Raw genomic sequence first — 23,264 nt, forward strand, 5'->3', positions numbered from 1 at the left:
GCTTAGTGTTCTGTTAATTCATCTCACAGAGTTACATCTGTATTTCGTGGTTCTCTTGGCTAGCCTTATTTCTGTGGAATCTGAGAACAGATATTTCGGATCCCTTGGAAGACTATAGGGCCAAAGGAAATATCCTCCGATAACAAAGAGAAAGAAGCTTTCTGAGAACCTTTTTTGTGTTCTGTGAAATCATCTCACAGAGTTACAGCTTTCCCCTCTAGAAGCCTTACGCTAAGACAGTTCTTGTGGAATTGGCAAAGTGATATTTGGAAGCCCTTAGAGGGCTATGGTGAAAAAGGAAATATCCTCAGATGAAATCTGGAAAGAAGCTTTCTGAAAAACTGCTTAGTGTTCTGGTAATTCATCTCACAGAGTTACATCTGTATTTCGTGGATCTCTTTGCTAGCCTTATTTCTGTGGAATATGAGAACAGATATTTCGGATCCCTTTGAAGACTATAGGGCCAAAGAAAATATCCTCCGATAACAAAGAGAAAGAATCTTTCTGTGAAACTTCTTTGTGTTCTGTGAAATCATCTCACAGAGTTAGATCTTTCCCCTCAAGAAGCCTTTCGCTAAGACAGTTCTTGTGGAATTGGCAAAGTGATATTTGGAAGCCCATAGAGGGCTAGGGTGAAAAAGGAATTATCCTCAGAGGAAATCTGGAAAGAAAATTTCTGAGAAACTGCTTAGTGTTCTGTTAATACATCTCACAGAGTTACATCTGTGTTTCGTGGATCTCTTTCCTAGCCTTTCTTCTGAGGAATCTGAGAACAGATATTTCGGATCCCTTTAAAGACTCTAGGGCCAAAGTAACTATCCTCCGATAGCAAAGAGAAAGAAGCCTTCTGAGAAACTTCTTTGTGTTCTGTGAAATCATCTCACAGAGTTACAGCTTTCCCCTCAAGAAATCTTTCGCTAAGACAGTTCTTGTGGAATTGGCAAAGTGATATTTGGAAGCCCATAGAGGGCTATGGTGAAAATGGAAATATCCTCAGATGAAATCTGGAAAGAAGCTTTCTGAGAAACTGCTTAGTGTTCTGTTAATTCATCTCACAGAGTTACATCTGTATTTCGTGGATCTCTTTGCTAGCCTTATTTCTGTGGAATATGAGAACAGATATTTCGGATCCCTTGGAAGACTATAGGGCAAAAGGAAATATCCTCCGATAACAAAGGGAAAGAAGCTTTCTGGGAAACTTCTTTGTGTTCTGTGAAATCATCTCACAGAGTTACAGCTTTCCCCTCAAAAAGCCTTTCGCTAAGACAGTTCTTGTGGAATTGGCAAAGTGATATTTGGAAGCCCATCGAGGGCTATGGTGAAAATGGAAATATCCTCAGATGAAATCTGGAAAGAAGCTTTCTGAGAAACTGCTTAGTGTTCTGTTAATTCATCTCACAGAGTTACATCTGTATTTCGTGGATCTCTTTGCTAGCCTTATTTCTGTGGAATCTGAGAACAGATATTTCGGATCCCTTGGAAGACTATAGGGTCAAAGGAAATATCCTCCGATAACAAAGAGAAAGAAGCTTTCTGAGAAACTTCTTTCTGTTCTGTGAAATCATCTCACTGAGTTACAGCTTTCCCCTCAAGAAGCCTTTCGCTAAGACAGTTCTTGTGGAATTGGCAAAGTGATATTTGGAAGCCCAAAGAGGGCTATGGTGAAAAAGGAAATATCCTCAGGTGAAATCTGGAAAGAACCTTTCTGAGAAACTGCTTAGTGTTCTGTTAATTCATCTCACAGAGTTACATCTGTATTTCTTGGATCTCTTTGCTAGCCTTATTTCTGTGGAATCTGAGAACAGATATTTCGGATCCCTTGGAAGAAAATAGGGCCAAAGGAAATATCCTCCGATAACAAAGAGAAAGAAGCTTTCTGAGAAACTTTTTTGTGTTCTGTGAAATCATCTCACAGAGTTACAGCTTTCCCCTCAAGAAGACTTTCGCTAAGACTGTTCTTGTGGAATTGGCAAAATGATATTTGGAAGCCCATAGAGTGCTATGGTGAAAAAGGAAATATACTCAGATGAAATCTGGAAAGAAGCTGTCTGAGGAACTGCTTAGTGTTCTGTTAATACATCTCACAGAGTTACATCTGTATTTCGTGGATCTCTTTGCTAGCCTTACTTCTGTGGAATCTGAGACCAGATATTTCGGATCCCTTTGAAGACTGTAGGGCCCAAGGAACTATCCTCCGATAACAAAGAGAAAGAAGCTTTCTGAGAAACTTCTTTGTGTTCTGTGAAATTATCTCACAGAGTTACAGCTTTCCCCTCAGGAAGCCGTTCGCTAAGACAGTTCTTGTGGAATGGCAAAGTGATATCTGGAAGCCCATAGAGGGCTATGGTGAAAAAGGAAATATCCTCAGATGAAATCTGGAAAGAAGCTTTCTGAGAAACTGATTAGTGTTCTGTTAATTCATCTCACAGAGTTACATCTCTGTTTCGTGGATCTCTTTGCTAGCCTTATTTCTGTGGAATCTGAGAAGAGATATTTCGGATCCCTTGGAAGACTATAGGGCCAAAGGAAATATCCTCCGATAACAAAGAGAAAGAAGCCTTCTGATTAACTTCTTTGTGTTCTGTGAAATCATCTCACAGAGTTACAGCTTTCCCCTCAAGAAGGCTTTCGCTAAGACAGTTCTTGTGGAATTGGCAAAGTGATATTTGGAAGCCCATAGAGGTCTATGGTGAAAAAGGAAATATCCTCAGATGAAATCTGGAAAGAAGCTTTCTGAGAAACTGCTTAGTGTTCTGTTAATTCATCTCACAGAGTTACATCTGTATTTCGGGGTTCTCTTTGCTAGCCTTATTTCTGTGGAATCTGAGAACAGATATTTCGGATCCCTTTGAAGACTATAGGGCCAAAGGAAATATCCTCCGATAACAAAGAGAAAGAAGCTTTCTGAGAAACTTCTTGGAGTTCTGTGAAATCATCTCACAGAGATACAGCTTTCCCCTCAAGAAGCCTTTCGCTGAGAGAGTTCTTGTGGATTTGGTAAAGTGATATTTGGAAGCCGATCGAGGGCTATGGTGAAAAAGGAAATATCCTCAGATGAAATCTGGAAAGAAGCTTTCTGAGAAACTGCTTAGTGTTCTGTTAATTCATCTCACAGAGTTACATCTGCATTTCGTGGATCTCTTTGCTAGCCTTATTTCTGTGGAATATGAGAACAGATATTTCGGATCCCTTTGAAGACTATAGGGCCAAAGAAAATATCCTCCGATAACAAAGAGAAAGAATCTTTCTGTGAAACTTCTTTGTGTTCTGTGAAATCATCTCACAGAGTTAGAGCTTTCCCCTCAAGAAGCCTTTCGCTAAGACAGTTCTTGTGGAATTGGCAAAGTGATATTTGGAAGCCCATAGAGGGCTAGAGTGAAAAAGGAAATATCCTCAGAGGAAATCTGGAAAGAAAATTTCTGAGAAACTGCTTAGTGTTCTGTTAATTCATCTCACTGAGTTACTTCTGTATTTCGTGGATCTCTTTGCTAGCCTTATTTCTGTGGAATCTGAGAACAGATATTTCGGATCCCTTGGAAGACTATAGAGCCAAAGGAAATATCCTCCGATAACAAAGAGAAAGAAGCTTTCTGAGAAACTTCTTTGTGCTCTGTGAAATCATCTCACAGAGTTACAGCTTTCCCTTCATAAGCCTTTCGCTAAGACAGTTCTTGTGGAATTGGAAAAGTGATATTTGAAGCCCATAGAGGGCTATGGTGAAAATGGAAATATCTTCAGATGAAATCTGGAAAGAAGCTTTCTGAGAAACTGCTTAGTGTTCTGTTAATTCATCTCACAGAGTTACATCTGTATTTCGTGGATCTCTTTGCTAGCCTTATTTCTGTGGAGTCTGAGAACAGATATTTCGGATCCCTTGGAAGACTATAGGGCCAAATGAAATATCCTCCGATAACAAAGAGAAAGAAGCTTTCTGAGAAACTTCTTTGTGTTCTGTGAAATCATCTCACAGAGTTACAGCTTTCCCCTCAAGAAGCCTTTCGCTAAGACAGTTCTTGTGGAATTGGCAAAGTGATATTTGGAAGCCCATAGAGGGCTATGGTGAAAAAGTAAATATCCTCAGATGAAATCTGGAAAGAAGCTTTCTGAGAAATTGCTTAGTGTTCTGTTAATTCATCTCACAGAGTTACATCTGTATTTCGTTTATCTGTTTGCTAGCCTTATTTCTGTGGAATCTGAGAACAGATATTTCGGATCCCTTGGAAGACTATAGGGCCAAAGGAAATATCCTCCGATAACAAAGAGAAAGAAGCTTTCTGAGAAACTTCTTTGTGTTCTGTGAAATCATCTCACAGAGTTACAGCTTTCCCCTCAAGAAGCCTTTCGCTAAGACAGTTCTTGTGGAATTGGCAAAGTGATATTTGGAAACCCAAAGAGGGCTATGGTGAACAAGGAAATATCCTCAGATGAAATCTGGAAAGAAGCTTTCTGAGAAACTGCCTAGTGTTCTGTTAATTCATCTCACAGAGTTACATCTGTGTTTCGTGGATCTCTTTGCTAGCCTTATTTCTGTGGAATCTGAGAACAGATATTTCGGATCCCTTGGAAGACTATAGGGCCAAAGGAAATCTCCTCCGATAACAAAGAGAAAGAAGCTTTCTGAAAAACTTCTTTGTGTTCTGTGAAATCATCTCACAGAGTTACAGCTTTCCCCTCAAGAAGTCTTTCGCTAAGACAGTTCTTGTGGAATTGGCAAGGTGATATTTGGAAGCCCATAGAGGGCTATGGTGAAAAAGGAAATATCCTCAGATGAAATCTGGAAAGAAGCTTTCTGAGAAACTGCTTAGTGTTCTGTTAATTCATCTCACAGAGTTACATCTGTATTTCGTGGATCTCTTTGCTCGCCTTATTTCTGTGGAATCTGAGAACAGATATTTCGGATCCCTTGGAAGACTATAGGGCCAAAGGAAATATCCTCTGATAACAAAGAGAAAGAAGCTTTCTGAGAAACTTCTTTGTGTTCTGTGAAATCATCTCACAGAGTTACAGCTTTCCCCACAAGAAGCCTTTCGCTAAGACAGTTCTTGTGGAATTGGCAAAGTGATATTTGGAAGCCCATAGAGGGCTATGGTGAAAAAGGAAATATCCTCAGATGAAATCTGGAAAGAAGCTTTCTGAGAAACTGCTTAGTGTTCTGTTAATTCATCTCACAGAGTTACATCTGTATTTCGTCGATCTTTTTGCTAGCCTTATTTCTGTGGAATCTGAGAACAGATATTTCGGATCCCTTGGAAGATTATAGGGCCAAAGGAAATATCCTCCGATAACAAAGAGAAAGAAGCTTTCTGAGAAACTTCTTTGTGTTCTGTGAAATCATCTCACAGAGTTACAGCTTTCCCCTCAAGAAGGCTTTCGCTAAGACAGTTCTTGTGGAATTGGCAAAGTGATATTTGGAAGCCCATAGAGGGCTATGGTGAAAAAGGAAATATCCTCAGATGAAATCTGGAAAGAAGCTTTCTGAGAAACTGCTTAGTGTTCTGGTAATTCATCTCACAGAGTTACATCTGTATTTCGTGGATCTCTTTGCTAGCCTTATTTCTGTGGAATCTGAGAACAAATATTTCGGATCCCTTTGAAGACTATAGGGCCAAAGGAAATATCCTCCGATAACAAAGAGAAAGAAACTTTCTGAGAAACTGCTTTGTGTTCTGTGAAATCATCTCACAGAGTTATGGCAGTCCCCTCAAGAAGCCTTTCCCTAAGACAGTTCTTGTGGAATTGGCAATGTGATATTTGGAAGCCCATAGAGGGGTATGGTGAAAAAGCAAATATCCTCAGTTGAAATCTGGAAAGAAGCTTTCTGAGAAACTGCTTAGTGTTCTGTTAATACATCTCACAGTGTTACATCTGCATTTCGTGGATCTCTTTGCTAGCCTTATTTCTGTGGAATCTGAGAACAGATATTTCGGACGCCTTGGAAGACTATAGGGCCAAAGGAAATATCCTCCGATAACAAAGAGAAAGAAGCTTTCTGAGAAACTTCTTTGTGTTCTGTGAAATCATCTCACAGAGTTACAGCTTTCCCCTCAAGAAGCCGTTCGCTAAGACAGTTCTTGTGGAATTGGCAAAGTGTTATTTGGAAGCCCATAGAGTTCTATTGTGAAAATGGAAATATCCTCAGATGAAATCTGGAAAGAAGCTTTCTGAGAAACTGCTTAGTGTTCTGTTAATTCATCTCACAGAGTTACATCTGTATTTCGTGGATCTCTTTGCTAGCCTTATTTCTGTGGAATCTGAGAACAGATATTTCGGATCCCTTGGAAGACTATAGGGCCAAAGGAAATATCCTCCGATAACAAAGAGAAAGAATCTTTCTGAGAAACTTCTTTGTGTTCTGTGAAATCATCTCACAGAGTTACAGCTTTCGCCTCAAGAAGCCTTTCGCTAAGACAGTTCTTGTGGAATTGGCAAAGTGATATTTGGAAGCCCTTAGAGGGCTATGGTGAAAAAGGAAATATCCTGAGATGAAATCTGGAAAGAAGCTTTCTGAGAAACTGCTTAGTGTTCTGTTAATTCATCTCACAGAGTTACATCTGTATTTCGTGGATCTCTTTGCTAGCCTTATTTCTGTGGAATCTGAGAACAGATATTTCGGATCACTTGGAAGACTATAGGGCCAAAGGAAATATCCTCCGATAACAAAGGGAAAGAAGCTTTCTGAGAAACTTCTTTGTGTTCTGTGAAATCATCTCACAGAGTTACAGCTTTCCCCTCAAGAAGCCTTTCGCTAAGACAGTTCTTGTGGATTTGGCAAAGTGATATTTGGAAGCCCATAGAGGTCTATGGTGAAAAAGGAAATATCCTCAGATGAAATCTGGAAAGAAGCTTTCTGAGAAACTGCTTAGTGTTCTGTTAATTCATCTCACAGAGTTACATCTGTATTTCGTGGATTTCTTTGCTAGCCTTATTTCTGTGGAATATGAGAACAGATATTTCGGATCCCTTGGAAGACTATAGGGCCAAAGAAAATATCCTCCGATAACAAAGAGAAAGAATCTTTCTGAGAAACTTCTTTGTGTTCTGTGAAATCATCTCACAGAGTTAGAGCTTTCCCCTCAAGAAGCCTTTCGCTAAGACAGTTCTTGTGGAATTGGCAAAGTGATATTTGGAAGCCCATAGAGGGCTAGGGTGAAAAAGGAAATATCCTCAGAGGAAATCTGGAAAGAAAATTTCTGAGAAACTGCTTAGTGTTCTGTTAATTCATCTCACAGAGATACATCTGTGTTTCCTGGATCTCTTTGCTAGCCTTATTTCTGTGGAATATGAGAACAGATATTTCGGATCTCTTGGAAGACTATAGTGCCAAAGGAAATATCCTCCGATAACAAAGAGAAAGAAGCTCTCTGAGAAACTTCTTTGTGTTCTGTGAAAGCATCTCACAGAGTTACAGCTTTCCCCTCAAGAAGCCTTTCGCTAAGACAGTTCTTGTGGAATTGGCGAAGTGATATTTGGAAGCCCATAGAGGGCTATTGTGAAAAAGGAAATATCCTCAGAGGAAATCTGGAAAGAAGCTTTCTGAGAAACTGCTGAGTGTTCTGTTAATTCATCTCACAGACTTACATCTGTATTTCGTGGATCTCTTTGCTAGCCTTATTTCTGTGGAATCTGAGAACAGATATTACGGATCCCTTGGAAGACTATAGGGCCAAAGGAAATATCCTCCGATAACAAGGAGAAAGAAGGTTTCTGAGAAACTTCTTTGTGTTCTGTGAAATCATCTCACAGAGTTACAGCTTTCCCCTCAAGAAGCCTTTCGCTAAGACAGTTCTTGTGGAATTGGCAAAGTGATATTTGGAAGCCCATAAGGGCTATGGTGAAAAAGTAAATATCCTCAGATGAAATCTGGAAAGAAGCTTTCTGAGAAACAGCTTAGTGTTCTGTTAATTCATCTCACAGAGTTACATCTGTATTTCGTTTATCTGTTTGCTAGCCTTATTTCTGTGGAATCTGAGAACAGATATTTCGGATCCCTTGGAAGACTATAGGGCCAAAGGAAATCTCCTCCGATAAGAAAGAGAAAGAAGATTTCTGAGAAACTTCTTTGTGTTCTGTGAAATCATCCCACAGAGTTACAGCTTTCCCATCAAGAAGCCTTTCGCTAAGACAGTTCTTGTTTAATTGGCAAAGTGATATTTGGAAGCCCATAGAGGGCTATGGTGAAAAAGGAAATATCCTCAGATGAAATCTGGAAAGAAGCTTTCTGAGAAACTGCTTAGTGTTCCGTTAATTCATCTCACAGAGTTACATCTGTTTTTCGCGGATCTCTTTGCTAGCCTTATTTCTGTGGAATCTGAGAACAGATATTTCGGATCCCTTGGAAGACTATAGGGCCAAAGGAAATCTCCTCCGAAAACAAAGAGAAAGAAGCTTTCTGAGAAACTTCTTTGTGTTCTGTGAAATCATCTCACAGAGTTACAGCTTTCCCCTCAAGAAGCCATTCGCTAAGACAGTTCTTGTGGAATTGGCAAAGTGATATTTGGAAGCCCATAGAGGGCTATGGTGAAAAAGGAAATATCCTCAGATGAAATCTGGAAAGAAGCTTTCTGAGAAACTGCTTAGTGTTCTGTTAATTCATCTCACAGAGTTACATCTGTATTTCGTCGATCTCTTTGCTAGCCTTATTTCTGTGGAATCTGAGAACAGATATTTCGGAACCCTTGGAAGACTATAGGGCCAAAGGAAATATCCTCCGATAACAAAGAGAAAGAAGCTTTCTGAGAAACTTCTTTGTGTTCTGTTAAATCATCTCACAGAGTTACAGCTTTCCCCTCAAGAAGCCTTTCGCTAAGACAGTTCTTGTGGAATTGGCAAAGTGATATTTGGAAGCACATAGAGGGCAACGGTGAAATTGGAAATATCTTCAGATGAAATCTGGAAAGAAGCTTTCTGAGAAACTGCTTAGTGTTCTGTTAATTCATCTCACAGAGTTACATCTGTATTTCGTGGATCTCTTTGCTAGCCTTATTTCTGTGGAATCTGAGAAGAGATATTTCGGATCCCTTGGAAGACTATAGGTCCATAGGAAATATCCTCTGATAACAAAGAGAAAGAAGCTTTCTGAGAAACTTCTTTGTGTTCTGTGAAATCATCTCACAGAGTTACAGCTTTCCCCTCAAGAAGCCTTTCGCTAAGACAGTTCTTGTTGAATTGGCAATGTGATATATGGAAGCCCGTAGAGGACAACGGTGAAAATGGAAATATCTTCAGATGAAATATGGAAAGAAGCTTTCTGTGAAACTGCTTAGTGTTCTGTTAATTCATCTCACAGAGTTACATCTGTATTTCGTGGATCTCTTTGCTAGCCTTATTTCTGTGGAATCTGAGAACAGATATTTCGGATCCCTTGGAAGACTATAGGGCCAAAGGACATATCCTCCCATAACAAAGAGAAAGAAGCTTTCTGAGAAACTCCTTTGTGTTCTGTGAAATCATCTCACAGAGTTACAGCTTTCCCCTCATAAGCCTTTCGCTAAGACAGTTCTTGTGGAATTGGCAAAGTGATATTTGGAAGCCCATAGAGGGCTACGGTGAAAATGGAAATATCTTCACATGAAATCTGGAAAGAAGCTTTCTGAGAAACTGCTTAGTGTTCTGTTAATTCACCTCACAGAGTTACATCTGTATTTCCTGGATCACTTTGCTAGCCTTATTTCTGTGGAATCTGAGAACAGATATTTCGGATCCCTTGAAAGACTATAGGGCCAAAGGAAGTATCCTCCCATAACAAAGAGAAAGAAGCTTTCTGAGAAACTTCTTTGTGTTCTGTGAAATCATCTCACAGAGTTACAGCTTTCCCCTCAGGAAGCCTTTCGCTAAGACAGTTCTTGTGGAATTGGCAAAGTTATATTTGGAAGGCCATAGAGGGCTATGGTGAAAAAGGAAATATCCTCAGATGAAATCTGGAAAGAAGCTTTCTGAGAAACTGCTTAGTGTTCTGTTAATTCATCTCACAGAGTTAAATCTGTATTTCGTGGATCTCTTTGCTAGCCTTATTTCTGTGGAATCTGAGAACAGATATTTCGGATCCCTTGGAAGACTATAGGTCCAAAGGAAATCTCCTCCGAAAACAAAGAGAAAGAAGCTTTCTGGGAAACTTCTTTGTGTTCTGTGAAATCATCTCACAGAGTTACAGCTTTCCCCTCAAGAAGCCATTCGCTAAGACAGTTCTGGTGGAATTGGCAAAGTGTTATTTGGAAGGCCATAGAGGGCTATGGTGAAAAAGGAAATATCCTCAGATTAAATCTGGAAAGAAGCTTTCTGAGAAACTGCTTAGTGTTCTGTTAATTCATCTCACAGAGTTAAATCTGTATTTCGTGGATCTCTTTTCCAGCCTTATTTCTGTGGAATCTGAGAACAGATATTTCGGATCCCTTGGAAGACTATAGGGCCAAAGGAAATATCCTCCGATAACAAAGAGAAAGAAGCATTCTGAGAAACTTCTTTGTGTTCTGTGAAATCATCTCACAGAGTTACAGCTTTCCCCTCAAGAAGCCTTTCGCTAAGACAGTTCTTGTGGAATTGGCAAAGTGATATTTGGAAGCCCATAGAGGGCAACGGTGAAAATGGAAATATCTTCAGATGAAATCTGGAATAAGCTTTCTGAGAAACTGCTTAGTGTTCTGTTAATTCATCTCACAGAGTTACATCTGTATTTCGTGGATCTCTTTGCTAGCCTTATTTCTGTGGAATCTGAGAACAGATATTTCGGATCCCTTGGAAGACTATAGGACCACAGGAAATATCCTCTGATAACAAAGAGAAAGAAGCTTTCTGAGAAACTTCTTTGTGTTCTGTGAAATCATCTCACAGAGTTACAGCTTTCCCCTAAAGAAGCCTTTCGCTAAGACAGTTCTTGTGGAATTGGCAATGTGATATTTGGAAGCCCATAGAGGACAACGGTGAAAATGGAAATATCTTCAGATGAAATATGGAAAGAAGCTTTCTGTGAAACTGCTTAGTGTTCTGTTAATTCATCTCACACAGTTACATCTGTATTTCGTGGATCATTTTGCTAGCCTTATTTCTGTGGAATCTGAGAACAGATATTTCGGATCCCTTGAAAGACTATAGGGCCAAAGGAAGTATCCTCCCATAACAGGGAGAAAGAAGCTTTCTGAGAAACTTCTTTGTGTTCTGTGAAATCATCTCACAGAGTTACAGCTTTCCCCTCAGGAAGCCTTTCGCTAAGACAGTTCTTGTGGAATTGGCAAAGTGATATTTGGAAGGCCATAGAGGGCTATGGTGAAAAAGGAAATACCCTCAGATGAAATCTGGAAAGAAGCTTTCTGAGAAACTGCTTAGTGTTCTGTTAATTCAACTCACAGAGTTAAATCTGTATTTCGTGGATCTCTTTGCTATCCTTATTTCTGTGGAATCTGAGAACAGATATTTCGGATCCCTTGGAAGACTATAGGGCAAAAGGAAATCTCCTCCGAAAACAAAGAGAAAGAAGCTTTCTGAGAAACTTCTTTGTGTCCTCTGAAATCCTCTCACAGAGTTACAGCTTTCCCCTCAAGAAGCCATTCGCTAAGACAGTTCTTGTGGAATTGGCAAAGTGATATTTGGAAGGCCATAGAGGGCTATGGTGAAAAAGGAAATATCCTCAGATTAAATCTGGAAAGAAGCTTTCTGAGAAACTGCTTATTGTTCTGTTAATTCATCTAACAGAGTTACATCTGTATTTCGTAGTTCTCTTTGCTAGCCTTATTTCTGTGGAATCTGAGAACAGATATTTCGGATCCCTTGGAAGACTATAGGACCAAAGGAAATATCCTCTGATAACAAAGAGAAAGAAGCTTTCTGAGAAACTTCTTTGTGTTCTGTGAAATCATCTCACAGGTTACAGCTTTCCCCTCAAGAAGCCTTTCGCTAAGACAGTTCTTTTGGAATTGGCAATGTGATATTTGGAAGCCCATAGAGGACAACGGTGAAAATGGAAATATCTTCAGATGAAATATGGAAAGAAGCTTTCTGTGAAACTGCTTAGTGTTCTGTTAATTCATCTCACAGAGTTACATCTGTATTTCGTGGATCTCTTTGCTAGCCTTATTTCTGTGGAATCTGAGAACAGATATTTCGGATCCCTTTGAAGACTCTAGGGCCAAAGGAAATATCCTCCGATAACAAAGAGAAAGAAGCTTTCTGAGAAACTTCTTTGTGTTCTGTGAAATCATCTCACAGAGTTACAGCTTTCCCCTCAAGAAGCCTTTCGCTAAGACAGTTCTTGTGGAATTGGCAAAGTGATATTTGGAAGCCCCAAGAGGGCTATGGTGAAAAAGGAAATATCCTCAGATGAAAACTGGAAAGAAGCTTTCTGAGAAACTGATTAGTGTTCTCTTAATTCATCTCACAGAGTAACATTTGTATTTCGTGGATCTCTTTGCTAGCCTTATTTCTGTGGAATCTGAGAACAGATATTTCGGATCCCTTGGAAGACTATAGTGCCAAAGGAAATATCCTCCGATAACAAAGAGAAAGAAGCCTTCTGATTAACTTCTTTGTGTTCTGTGAAATCATCTCACAGAGTTACAGCTTTCCCCTCAAGAAGCCTTTCGCTAAGACAGTTCTTGTGGAATTGGCCAAGTGGTATTTGGAAGCCCATAGAGGTCTATGGTGAAAAAGGAAATATCCTCAGATGAAATCTGGAAAGAAGCTTTCTGAGAAACTGCTTAGTGTTCTGTTAATTCATCTCACCGAGTTACATCTGTATTTCGGGGTTCTCTTTGCTAGCCTTATTTCTGTGGAATCTGAGAACAGATATTTCGGATCCCTTTGAAGACTATAGGGCCAAAGGAAATATCCTCCGATAACAAAGAGAAAGAAGCTTTCTGAGAAACTTCTTTGAGTTCTGTGAAATCATCTCACAGAGATACAGCTTTCACCTCAAGAAGCCTTTCGCTAAGAGAGTTCTTGTGGAATTGGCAAAGTGATATTTGGAAGCCCATAGAGGGCTATGGTGAAAAAGGAAATATCCTCAGATGAAATCTGGAAAGAAGCTTTCTGGGAAACTGCTTAGTGTTCTGTTAATTCATCTCACAGAGTTACATCTGTATTTCGTGGATCTCTTTGCTAGCCTTATTTCTGTGGAATATGAGAACAGATATTTCGGATCCCTTTGAAGACTATAGGGCCAAAGAAAATATCCTCCGATAACAAAGAGAAAGAATCTTTCTGTGAAACTTCTTCGTGTTCTGTGAAATCATCTCACAGAGTTAGAGCTTTCACCTCAAGAAGCCTTTCGCTAAGACAGTTCTTGTGGAACTGGCAAAGTGATATTTGGAAGCCCATAGAGGGCTAGGGTCAAAAAGGAAATATCCTCAGAGGAAATCTGGAAAGAAAATTTCAGAGAAACTGCTTAGTGTTCTGTTAATTCATCTCACAGAGTTACATCTGTATTTCCTGGATCTCTTTGCTAGCCTTATTTCTGTGGAATCTGAGAACAGATTTACGGATCCCTTGGAAGAATATAGGGCCAAAGGAAATATCCTCCGATAACAAAGAGAAAGAAGCTTTCTGAGAAACTTCTTTGTGTTCTGTGAAATCATCTCACAGAGTTACAGCTTTCCCCTCAAGAAGCCTTTCGCTAAGACAGTTCTTTTGGAATTGGCAAAGTGATATTTGGAAGCCCATAGAGGGCTATGGTGAAAAAGGAAATATCCTCAGATGAAATCTGGAAAGAAGCTTTCTGAGAAACTGCTTACTGTTCTGTTAATTCATCTCACAGCGTAACATCTGTATTTCGTTTATCTCTTTGCTAGCCTTATTTCTGTGGAATCTGAGAACAGATATTTCGGATCCCATTGTAGACTATAGGGCCAAAGGAAATATCCTCCGATAACAAAGAGAAAGAAGCTTTCTGAGAAACTTCTTTCTGTTCTGTGAAATCATCTCACAGAGTTACAGCTTTCCCCTCAAGAAGCCTTTCCCTAAGACAGTTCTTGTGGAATTGGCAAAGTGATATTTGGAAGCCCATAGAGGGCTATGATGAAAAAGGAAATATCCTCAGATGAAATCTGGAAAGAAGCTTTCTGAGAAACTGCTTAGTGTTCTGTTAATACTTCTCACAGAGTTACATCTGTGTTTCGTTGATCTCTTTGCTAGCCTTACTTCTGTGGAATCTGAGAACAGATATTTCGGATCCCTTTAAAGACTCTAGGGCCAAAGTAACTATCCTCCGATAACAAAGAGAAAGAAGCTTTCTGAGAAACTTCTTTGTGTTCTGTGAAATCATCTCACAGAGTTACAGCTTTCCCCTCAAGAAGCCTGTCGCTAAGACAGTTCTTGTGGAATTGGCAAAGTGATATTTGGGAGCCCATAGAGGGCTATGGTGAAAATGGAAATATCCTCAGATGAAATATGGAAAGAAGCTTTCGGAGAAACTGCTTAGTGTTCTGTTAATTCATCTCACAGAGTTACATCTCTATTTCGTGGATCTCTTTGCTAGCCTTATTTCTGTTGGATATGAGAACAGATATTTCGAGTCACTTGGAAAAGTATAGGGCCAAAGGAAATATCCTCCGATAACAAAGGGAAAGAAGCTTTCTGAGAAACTTCCTTGTGTTCTGTGAAATCATCTCACAGAGTTACAGCTTTCCCTTCAAGAAGCCTTTCGCTAAGACAGTTATTGTGGAATTGGCAAAGTGATATTTGGAAGCCCCTAGAGGGCTATGGTGAAAAAGGAAATATCCTCACATGAAATCTGGAAAGAAGCTTTCTGAGAAACTGCTTAGTGTTCTGTTAATTCATCTCACACAGTTACATCTGTATTTCGCGGATCTCTTTGCTAGCCTTATTTCTGTGGAATCTTAGAACAGATATTACGGATCCCTTGGAAGACTATAGGGCCAAAGGAAATATCCTCCGATAAAAAAGAGAAAGAAGTTTTCTGAGAAACTTCTTTGTATTCTGTGAAATCATCTCACAGAGTTACAGCTTTCCCCTCAAGAAGCCTTTCGCTAAGACAGTTCTTGTGGAATTGGCAAAGTGATATTTGGAAGCCCATAGAGGGCTATGGTGAAAAAGTAAATATCCTCAGATGATATCTGGAAAGAAGCTTTCTGAGAAACTTCTTAGTATTCTGTTAATTCATCTCACAGAGTTACATCTGTATTTCGGGGATCTCTTTGCTAGCCTTATTTCTGTGGAATCTGAGAACAGATATTTCGGATCCCTTGGAAGACTATAGGGCCAAAGGAAATATCCTCCGATAACAAAGAGAAAGAAGATTTCTGAGAAACTACTTTGTGTTCTGTGAAATCATCTCACAGAGTTACAGCTTTCTCCTCAAGAAGCCTTTCGCTAAGACAGTTCTTGTGGAATTGGCAAAGTGCTATTAGGAAGCCCATAGAGGGCTATGGTGAAAATGAAAATTTCCTAAGAGGAATACTGGAAAGAAGCTTTCTGAGAAACTGCTTAGTGTTCTGTTAATTCATCGCACAGAGTTACATCTGTATTTCGTGGATCTCTTTGCTAGCCTTATTTCTGTGGAATCTGAGAACCGATATTTCGGATCCCTTGGAAGACTATAGGGCCAAAGGAAATATCCTCCGATAACAAAGAGAAAGAAATTTCTGAGAAACTTCTTTGTGTTCTGTGAAATCATCTCACAGAGTTACAGCTTTCCCCTCAGGAAGCCTTTCGCTAAGACAGTTCTTGAGGAATTCGCAAAGTGCTATTCGGAAGCCCATAGAGGGCTATGGTGAAAATGCAAATTTCCTCAGAGGAAATCTGGAAAGAAGCTTTCTGAGAAACTGCTTAGTGTTCTGTTAATTCATCGCACAGAGTTACATCTGTATTTTGTGGATCTCTTTGCTAGCCTTATTTCTGTGGAATCTGAGAACAGATATTTCGGATCCCTTGGAAGACTATAGGGCCAAAGGAAATATCCTCCGATAACAAAGAGAAAGAAGCTTTCTGAGAGACTTCTTTGTGTTCTGTGAAATCATCTCACAGAGTTACAGCTTTCCCCTCAAGAAGCCTTTCGCTAAGACAGTTCTTGTGGAATTTCAAAGTGATATTTGGAAGCCCATAGAGGGCTATGGTGAAAAAGGAAATATCCTCAGGTGATATCTGGAAAGAAGCTTTCTGAGAAACTGCTTAGTGTTCTGTTAATCATCTCACAGAGTTACATCTGTATTTCGTGGATATCTTTGCTAGCCTTATTTCTGTGGAATCTGAGAAAAGATATTTCGGATCCCTCGGAAGACTATAGGGCCAAAGGAAATATCCTCCGATAACAAAGAGAAAGAAGCTTTCTGAGAAACTTTTTTGTGTTCTGTGAAATCATCTCACAGAGTTACAGCTTTCCCCTCAAGAAGCCTTACGCTAAGACAGTTCTTGTGGAATTGGCAAAGTGATATTTGGAAGCCCTTAGAGGGCTATGGTGAAAAAGGAAATATCCTCAGATGAGATGTGGAAAGAAGCTTTCTGAGAAACTGCTTAGTGTTCTGTTAATTCATCTCACTGAGTTACATCTGTATTTCGTGGATCTCTTTGCTAGCCTTATTTCTGTGGAATCTGAGAACAGATATTTCGGATCCCTTGGAAGACTATAGGGCCAAAGGAAATATCCTCCGATAACAAAGAGAAAGAATCTTTCTGAGAAACTTCTTTGTGTTCTGTGAAATCATCTCACAGAGTTACAGCTTTCGCCTCAAGAAGCCTTTCGCTAAGACAGTTCTTGTGGAATTGGCAAAGTGATATTTGGAAGCCCATAGAGGGCTATGGTGAAAATGGAAATATCCTGAGATGAAATCTGGAAAGAAGCTTTCTGAGAAACTGCTTAGTGTTCTGTTAATTCATCTCACAGAGTTACATCTGTATTTCGTGGATCTCTTTGCTAGCCTTATTTCTGTGGAATCTGAGAACAGATATTTCGGATCACTTGGAAGACTATAGGGCCAAAGGAAATATCCTCCGATAACAAAGGGAAAGAAGCTTTCTGAGAAACTTCTTTGTGTTCTGTGAAATCATCTCACAGAGTTACAGCTTTCCCCTCAAGAAGCCTTTCGCTAAGACAGTTCTTGTGGATTTGTCAAAGTGATATTTGGAAGCCCATAGAGGTCTATGGTGAAAAAGGAAATATCCTCAGATGAAATCTGGAAAGAAGCTTTCTGAGAAACTGCTTAGTGTTCTGTTAATTCATTTCACAGAGTTACATCTGTATTTCGTGGATTTCTTTGCTAGCCTTATTTCTGTGGAATATGAGAACAGATATTTCGGATCCCTTGGAAGACTATAGGGCCAAAGAAAATATGCTCCGATAACAAAGAGAAAGAATCTTTCTGAGAAACTTCTTTGTGTTCTGTGAAATCATCTCACAGAGTTAGAGCTTTCCCCTCAAGAAGCCTTTCGCTAAGACAGTTCTTGTGGAATTGGCAAAGTGATATTTGGAAGCCCATAGAGGGCTAGGGTGAAAAAGGAAATATCCTCAGAGGAAATCTGGAAAGAAAATTTCTGAGAAACTGCTTAGTGTTCTGTTAATTCATCTCACAGAGATACATCTGTGTTTCCTGGATCTCTTTGCTAGCCTTATTTCTGTGGAATATGAGAACAGATATTTCGGATCTCTTGGAAGACTATAGTGCCAAAGGAAATATCCTCCGATAACAAAGAGAAAGAAGCTCTCTGAGAAACTTCTTTGTGTTCTGTGAAATCATCTCACAGAGTTACAGCTTTCCCCTCAAGAAGCCTTTCGCTAAGACAGTTCTTGTGGAATTGGCGAAGTGATATTTGGAAGCCCATAGAGGGCTATTGTGAAAAAGGAAATATCCTCAGAGGAAATCTGGAAAGAAGCTTTCTGAGAAACTGCTTAGTGTTCTGTTAATTCATCTCACAGACTTACATCTGTATTTCGTGGATCTCTTTGCTAGCCTTATTTCTGTGGAATCTGAGAACAGATATTTCGGAACCCTTGGAAGACTATAGGGCCAAAGGAAATATCCTCCGATAACAAAGAGAAAGAAGCTTTCTGAGAAACTTCTTTGTGTTCTGTTAAATCATCTCACAGAGTTACAGCTTTCCCCTCAAGAAGCCTTTCGCTAAGACAGTTCTTGTGGAATTGGCAAAGTGATATTTGGAAGCACATAGAGGGCAACGGTGAAATTGGAAATATCTTCAGATGAAATCTGGAAAGAAGCTTTCTGAGAAACTGCTTAGTGTTCTGTTAATTCATCTCACAGAGTTACATCTGTATTTCGTGGATCTCTTTGCTAGCCTTATTTCTGTGGAATCTGAGAAGAGATATTTCGGATCCCTTGGAAGACTATAGGTCCATAGGAAATATCCTCTGATAACAAAGAGAAAGAAGCTTTCTGAGAAACTTCTTTGTGTTCTGTGAAATCATCTCACAGAGTTACAGCTTTCCCCTCAAGAAGCCTTTCGCTAAGACAGTTCTTGTGGAATTGGCAATGTGATATTTGGAAGCCCGTAGAGGACAACGGTGAAAATGGAAATATCTTCAGATGAAATATGGAAAGAAGCTTTCTGTGAAACTGCTTAGTGTTCTGTTAATTCATCTCACAGAGTTACATCTGTATTTCGTGGATCTCTTTGCTAGCCTTATTTCTGTGGAATCTGAGAACAGATATTTCGGATCCCTTGGAAGACTATAGGGCCAAAGGACATATCCTCCCATAACAAAGAGAAAGAAGCTTTCTGAGAAACTCCTTAGTGTTCTGTGAAATCATCTCACAGAGTTACAGCTTTCCCCTCATAAGCCTTTCGCTAAGACAGTTCTTGTGGAATTGGCAAAGTGATATTTGGAAGCCCATAGAGGGCTACGGTGAAAATGGAAATATCTTCAGATGAAATCTGGAAAGAAGCTTTCTGAGAAACTGCTTAGTGTTCTGTTAATTCACCTCACAGAGTTACATCTGTATTTCCTGGATCACTTTGCTAGCCTTATTTCTGTGGAATCTGAGAACAGATATTTCGGATCCCTTGAAAGACTATAGGGCCAAAGGAAGTATCCTCCCATAACAAAGAGAAAGAAGCTTTCTGAGAAACTTCTTTGTGTTCTGTGAAATCATCTCACAGAGTTACAGCTTTCCCCTCAGGAAGCCTTTCGCTAAGACAGTTCTTGTGGAATTGGCAAAGTTATATTTGGAAGGCCATAGAGGGCTATGGTGAAAAAGGAAATATCCTCAGATGAAATCTGGAAAGAAGCTTTCTGAGAAACTGCTTAGTGTTCTGTTAATTCATCTCACAGAGTTAAATCTGTATTTCGTGGATCTCTTTGCTAGCCTTATTTCTGTGGAATCTGAGAACAGATATTTCGGATCCCTTGGAAGACTATAGGTCCAAAGGAAATCTCCTCCGAAAACAAAGAGAAAGAAGCTTTCTGAGAAACTTCTTTGTGTTCTGTGAAATCATCTCACAGAGTTACAGCTTTCCCCTCAAGAAGCCTTTCGCTAAGACAGTTCTTGTGGAATTGGCAATGTGATATTTGGAAGCCCATAGAGGACAACGGTGAAAATGGAAATATCTTCAGATGAAATATGGAAAGAAGCCTTCTGTGAAACTGCTTAGTGTTCTGTTAATTCATCTCACACAGTTACATCTGTATTTCGTGGATCACTTTGCTAGCCTTATTTCTGTGGAATCTGAGAACAGATATTTCGGATCCCTTGAAAGACTATAGGGCCAAAGGAAGTATCCTCCCATAACAAAGAGAAAGAAGCTTTCTGAGAAACTTCTTTGTGTTCTGTGAAATTATCTCACAGAGTTACAGCTTTCCCCTCAGGAAGCCTTTCGCTAACACAGTTCTTGTGGAATTGGCAAAGTGATATTTGGAAGGCCATAAAGGGCTATGGTGAAAAAGGAAATACCCTCAGATGAAATCTGGAAAGAAGCTTTCTGAGAAACTGCTTAGTGTTCTGTTAATTCAACTCACAGAGTTAAATCTGTATTTCGTGGATCTCTTTGATAGCCTTATTTCTGTGGAATCTGAGAACAGATATTTCGGATCCCTTGGAAGACTATAGGGCAAAAGGAAATCTCCTCCGAAAACAAAGAGAAAGAAGCTTTCTGAGAAACTTCTTTGTGTCCTCTGAAATCCTCTCACAGAGTTACAGCTTTCCCCTCAAGAAGCCATTCGCTAAGACAGTTCTTGTGGAATTGGCAAAGTGATATTTGGAAGGCCATAGAGGGCTATGGTGAAAAAGGAAATATCCTCAGATTAAATCTGGAAAGAAGCTTTCTGAGAAACTGCTTATTGTTCTGTTAATTCATCTAACAGAGTTACATCTGTATTTCGTAGTTCTCTTTGCTAGCCTTATTTCTGTGGAATCTGAGAACAGATATTTCGGATCCCTTGGAAGACTATAGGACCAAAGGAAATATCCTCTGATAACAAAGAGAAAGAAGCTTTCTGAGAAACTTCTTTGTGTTCTGTGAAATCATCTCACAGGTTACAGCTTTCCCCTCAAGAAGCCTTTCGCTAAGACAGTTCTTGTGGAATTGGCAATGTGATATTTGGAAGCCCATAGAGGACAACGGTGAAAATGGAAATATCTTCAGATGAAATATGGAAAGAAGCTTTCTGTGAAACTGCTTAGTGTTCTGTTAATTCATCTCACAGAGTTACATCTGTATTTCGTGGATCTCTTTGCTAGCCTTATTTCTGTGGAATCTGAGAACAGATATTTCGGATCCCTTTGAAGACTCTAGGGCCAAAGGAAATATCCTCCGATAACAAAGAGAAAGAAGCATTCTGAGAAACTTCTTTGTGTTCTGTGAAATCATCTCACAGAGTTACAGCTTTCCCCTCAAGAAGCCTTTCGCTAAGACAGTTCTTGTGGAATTGGCAAAGTGATATTTGGAAGCCCCAAGGGGGCTATGGTGAAAAAGGAAATATCCTCAGATGAAAACTGGAAAGAAGCTTTCTGAGAAACTGATTAGTGTTCTCTTAATTCATCTCACAGAGTAACATTTGTATTTCGTGGATCTCTTTGCTAGCCTTATTTCTGTGGAATCTGAGAACAGATATTTCGGATCCCTTGGAAGACTATAGGGCCAAAGGAAATATCCTCCGATAACAAAGAGAAAGAAGCCTTCTGATTAACTTCTTTGTGTTCTGTGAAATCATCTCACAGAGTTACAGCTTTCCCCTCAAGAAGCCTTTCGCTAAGACAGTTCTTGTGGAATTGGCCAAGTGGTATTTGGAAGCCCATAGAGGTCTATGGTGAAAAAGGAAATATCCTCAGATGAAATCTGGAAAGAAGCTTTCTGAGAAACTGCTTAGTGTTCTGTTAATTCATCTCACCGAGTTACATCTGTATTTCGGGGTTCTCTTTGCTAGCCTTATTTCTGTGGAATCTGAGAACAGATATTTCGGATCCCTTTGAAGACTATAGGGCCAAAGGAAATATCCTCCGATAACAAAGAGAAAGAAGCTTTCTGAGAAACTTCTTTGAGTTCTGTGAAATCATCTCACAGAGATACAGCTTTCACCTCAAGAAGCCTTTCGCTAAGAGAGTTCTTGTGGAATTGGCAAAGTGATATTTGGAAGCCCATAGAGGGCTATGGTGAAAAAGGAAATATCCTCAGATGAAATCTGGAAAGAAGCTTTCTGAGAAACTGCTTAGTGTTCTGTTAATTCATCTCACAGAGTTACATCTGTATTTCGTGGATCTCTTTGCTAGCCTTATTTCTGTGGAATATGAGAACAGATATTTCGGATCCCTTTGAAGACTATAGGGCCAAAGAAAATAACCTCCGATAACAAAGAGAAAGAATCTTTCTGTGAAACTTCTTCGTGTTCTGTGAAATCATCTCACAGAGTTAGAGCTTTCACCTCAAGAAGCCTTTCGCTAAGACAGTTCTTGTGGAACTGGCAAAGTGATATTTGGAAGCCCATAGAGGGCTAGGGTCAAAAAGGAAATATCCTCAGAGGAAATCTGGAAAGAAAATTTCAGAGAAACTGCTTAGTGTTCTGTTAATTCATCTCACAGAGTTACATCTGTATTTCCTGGATCTCTTTGCTAGCCTTATTTCTGTGGAATCTGAGAACAGATTTACGGATCCCTTGGAAGAATATAGGGCCAAAGGAAATATCCTCCGATAACAAAGAGAAAGAAGCTTTCTGAGAAACTTCTTTGTGTTCTGTGAAATCATCTCACAGAGTTACAGCTTTCCCCTCAAGAAGCCTTTCGCTAAGACAGTTCTTTTGGAATTGGCAAAGTGATATTTGGAAGCCCATAGAGGGCTATGGTGAAAAAGGAAATATCCTCAGATGAAATCTGGAAAGAAGCTTTCTGAGAAACTGCTTACTGTTCTGTTAATTCATCTCACAGCGTAACATCTGTATTTCGTTTATCTCTTTGCTAGCCTTATTTCTGTGGAATCTGAGAACAGATATTTCGGATCCCATTGAAGACTATAGGGCCAAAGGAAATATCCTCCGATAACAAAGAGAAAGAAGCTTTCTGAGAAACTTCTTTCTGTTCTGTGAAATCATCTCACTGAGTTACAGCTTTCCCCTCAAGAAGCCTTTCCCTAAGACAGTTCTTGTGGAATTGGCAAAGTGATATTTGGAAGCCCATAGAGGGCTATGATGAAAAAGGAAATATCCTCAGATGAAATCTGGAAAGAAGCTTTCTGAGAAACTGCTTAGTGTTCTGTTAATACTTCTCACAGAGTTACATCTGTGTTTCGTTGATCTCTTTGCTAGCCTTACTTCTGTGGAATCTGAGAACAGATATTTCGGATCCCTTTAAAGACTCTAGGGCCAAAGTATCTATCCTCCGATAACAAAGAGAAAGAAGCTTTCTGAGAAACTTCTTTGTGTTCTGTGAAATCATCTCACAGAGTTACAGCTTTCCCCTCAAGAAGCCTTTCGCTAAGACAGTTCTTGTGGAATTGGCAAAGTGATATTTGGGAGCCCATAGAGGGCTATGGTGAAAATGGAAATATCCTCAGATGAAATATGGAAAGAAGCTTTCGGAGAAACTGCTTAGTGTTCTGTTAATTCATCTCACAGAGTTACATCTCTATTTCGTGGATCTCTTTGCTAGCCTTATTTCTGTTGGATATGAGAACAGATATTTCGAGTCACTTGGAAAAGTATAGGGCCAAAGGAAATATCCTCCGATAACAAAGGGAAAGAAGCTTTCTGAGAAACTTCCTTGTGTTCTGTGAAATCATCTCACAGAGTTACAGCTTTCCCCTCAAGAAGCCTTTCGCTAAGACAGTTATTGTGGAATTGGCAAAGTGATATTTGGAAGCCCCTAGAGGGCTATGGTGAAAAA

This window comes from Macaca mulatta, chromosome 13 (assembly GCF_049350105.2).
Source record: "Macaca mulatta isolate MMU2019108-1 chromosome 13, T2T-MMU8v2.0, whole genome shotgun sequence".
Taxonomy (NCBI): domain Eukaryota; kingdom Metazoa; phylum Chordata; class Mammalia; order Primates; family Cercopithecidae; genus Macaca; species Macaca mulatta.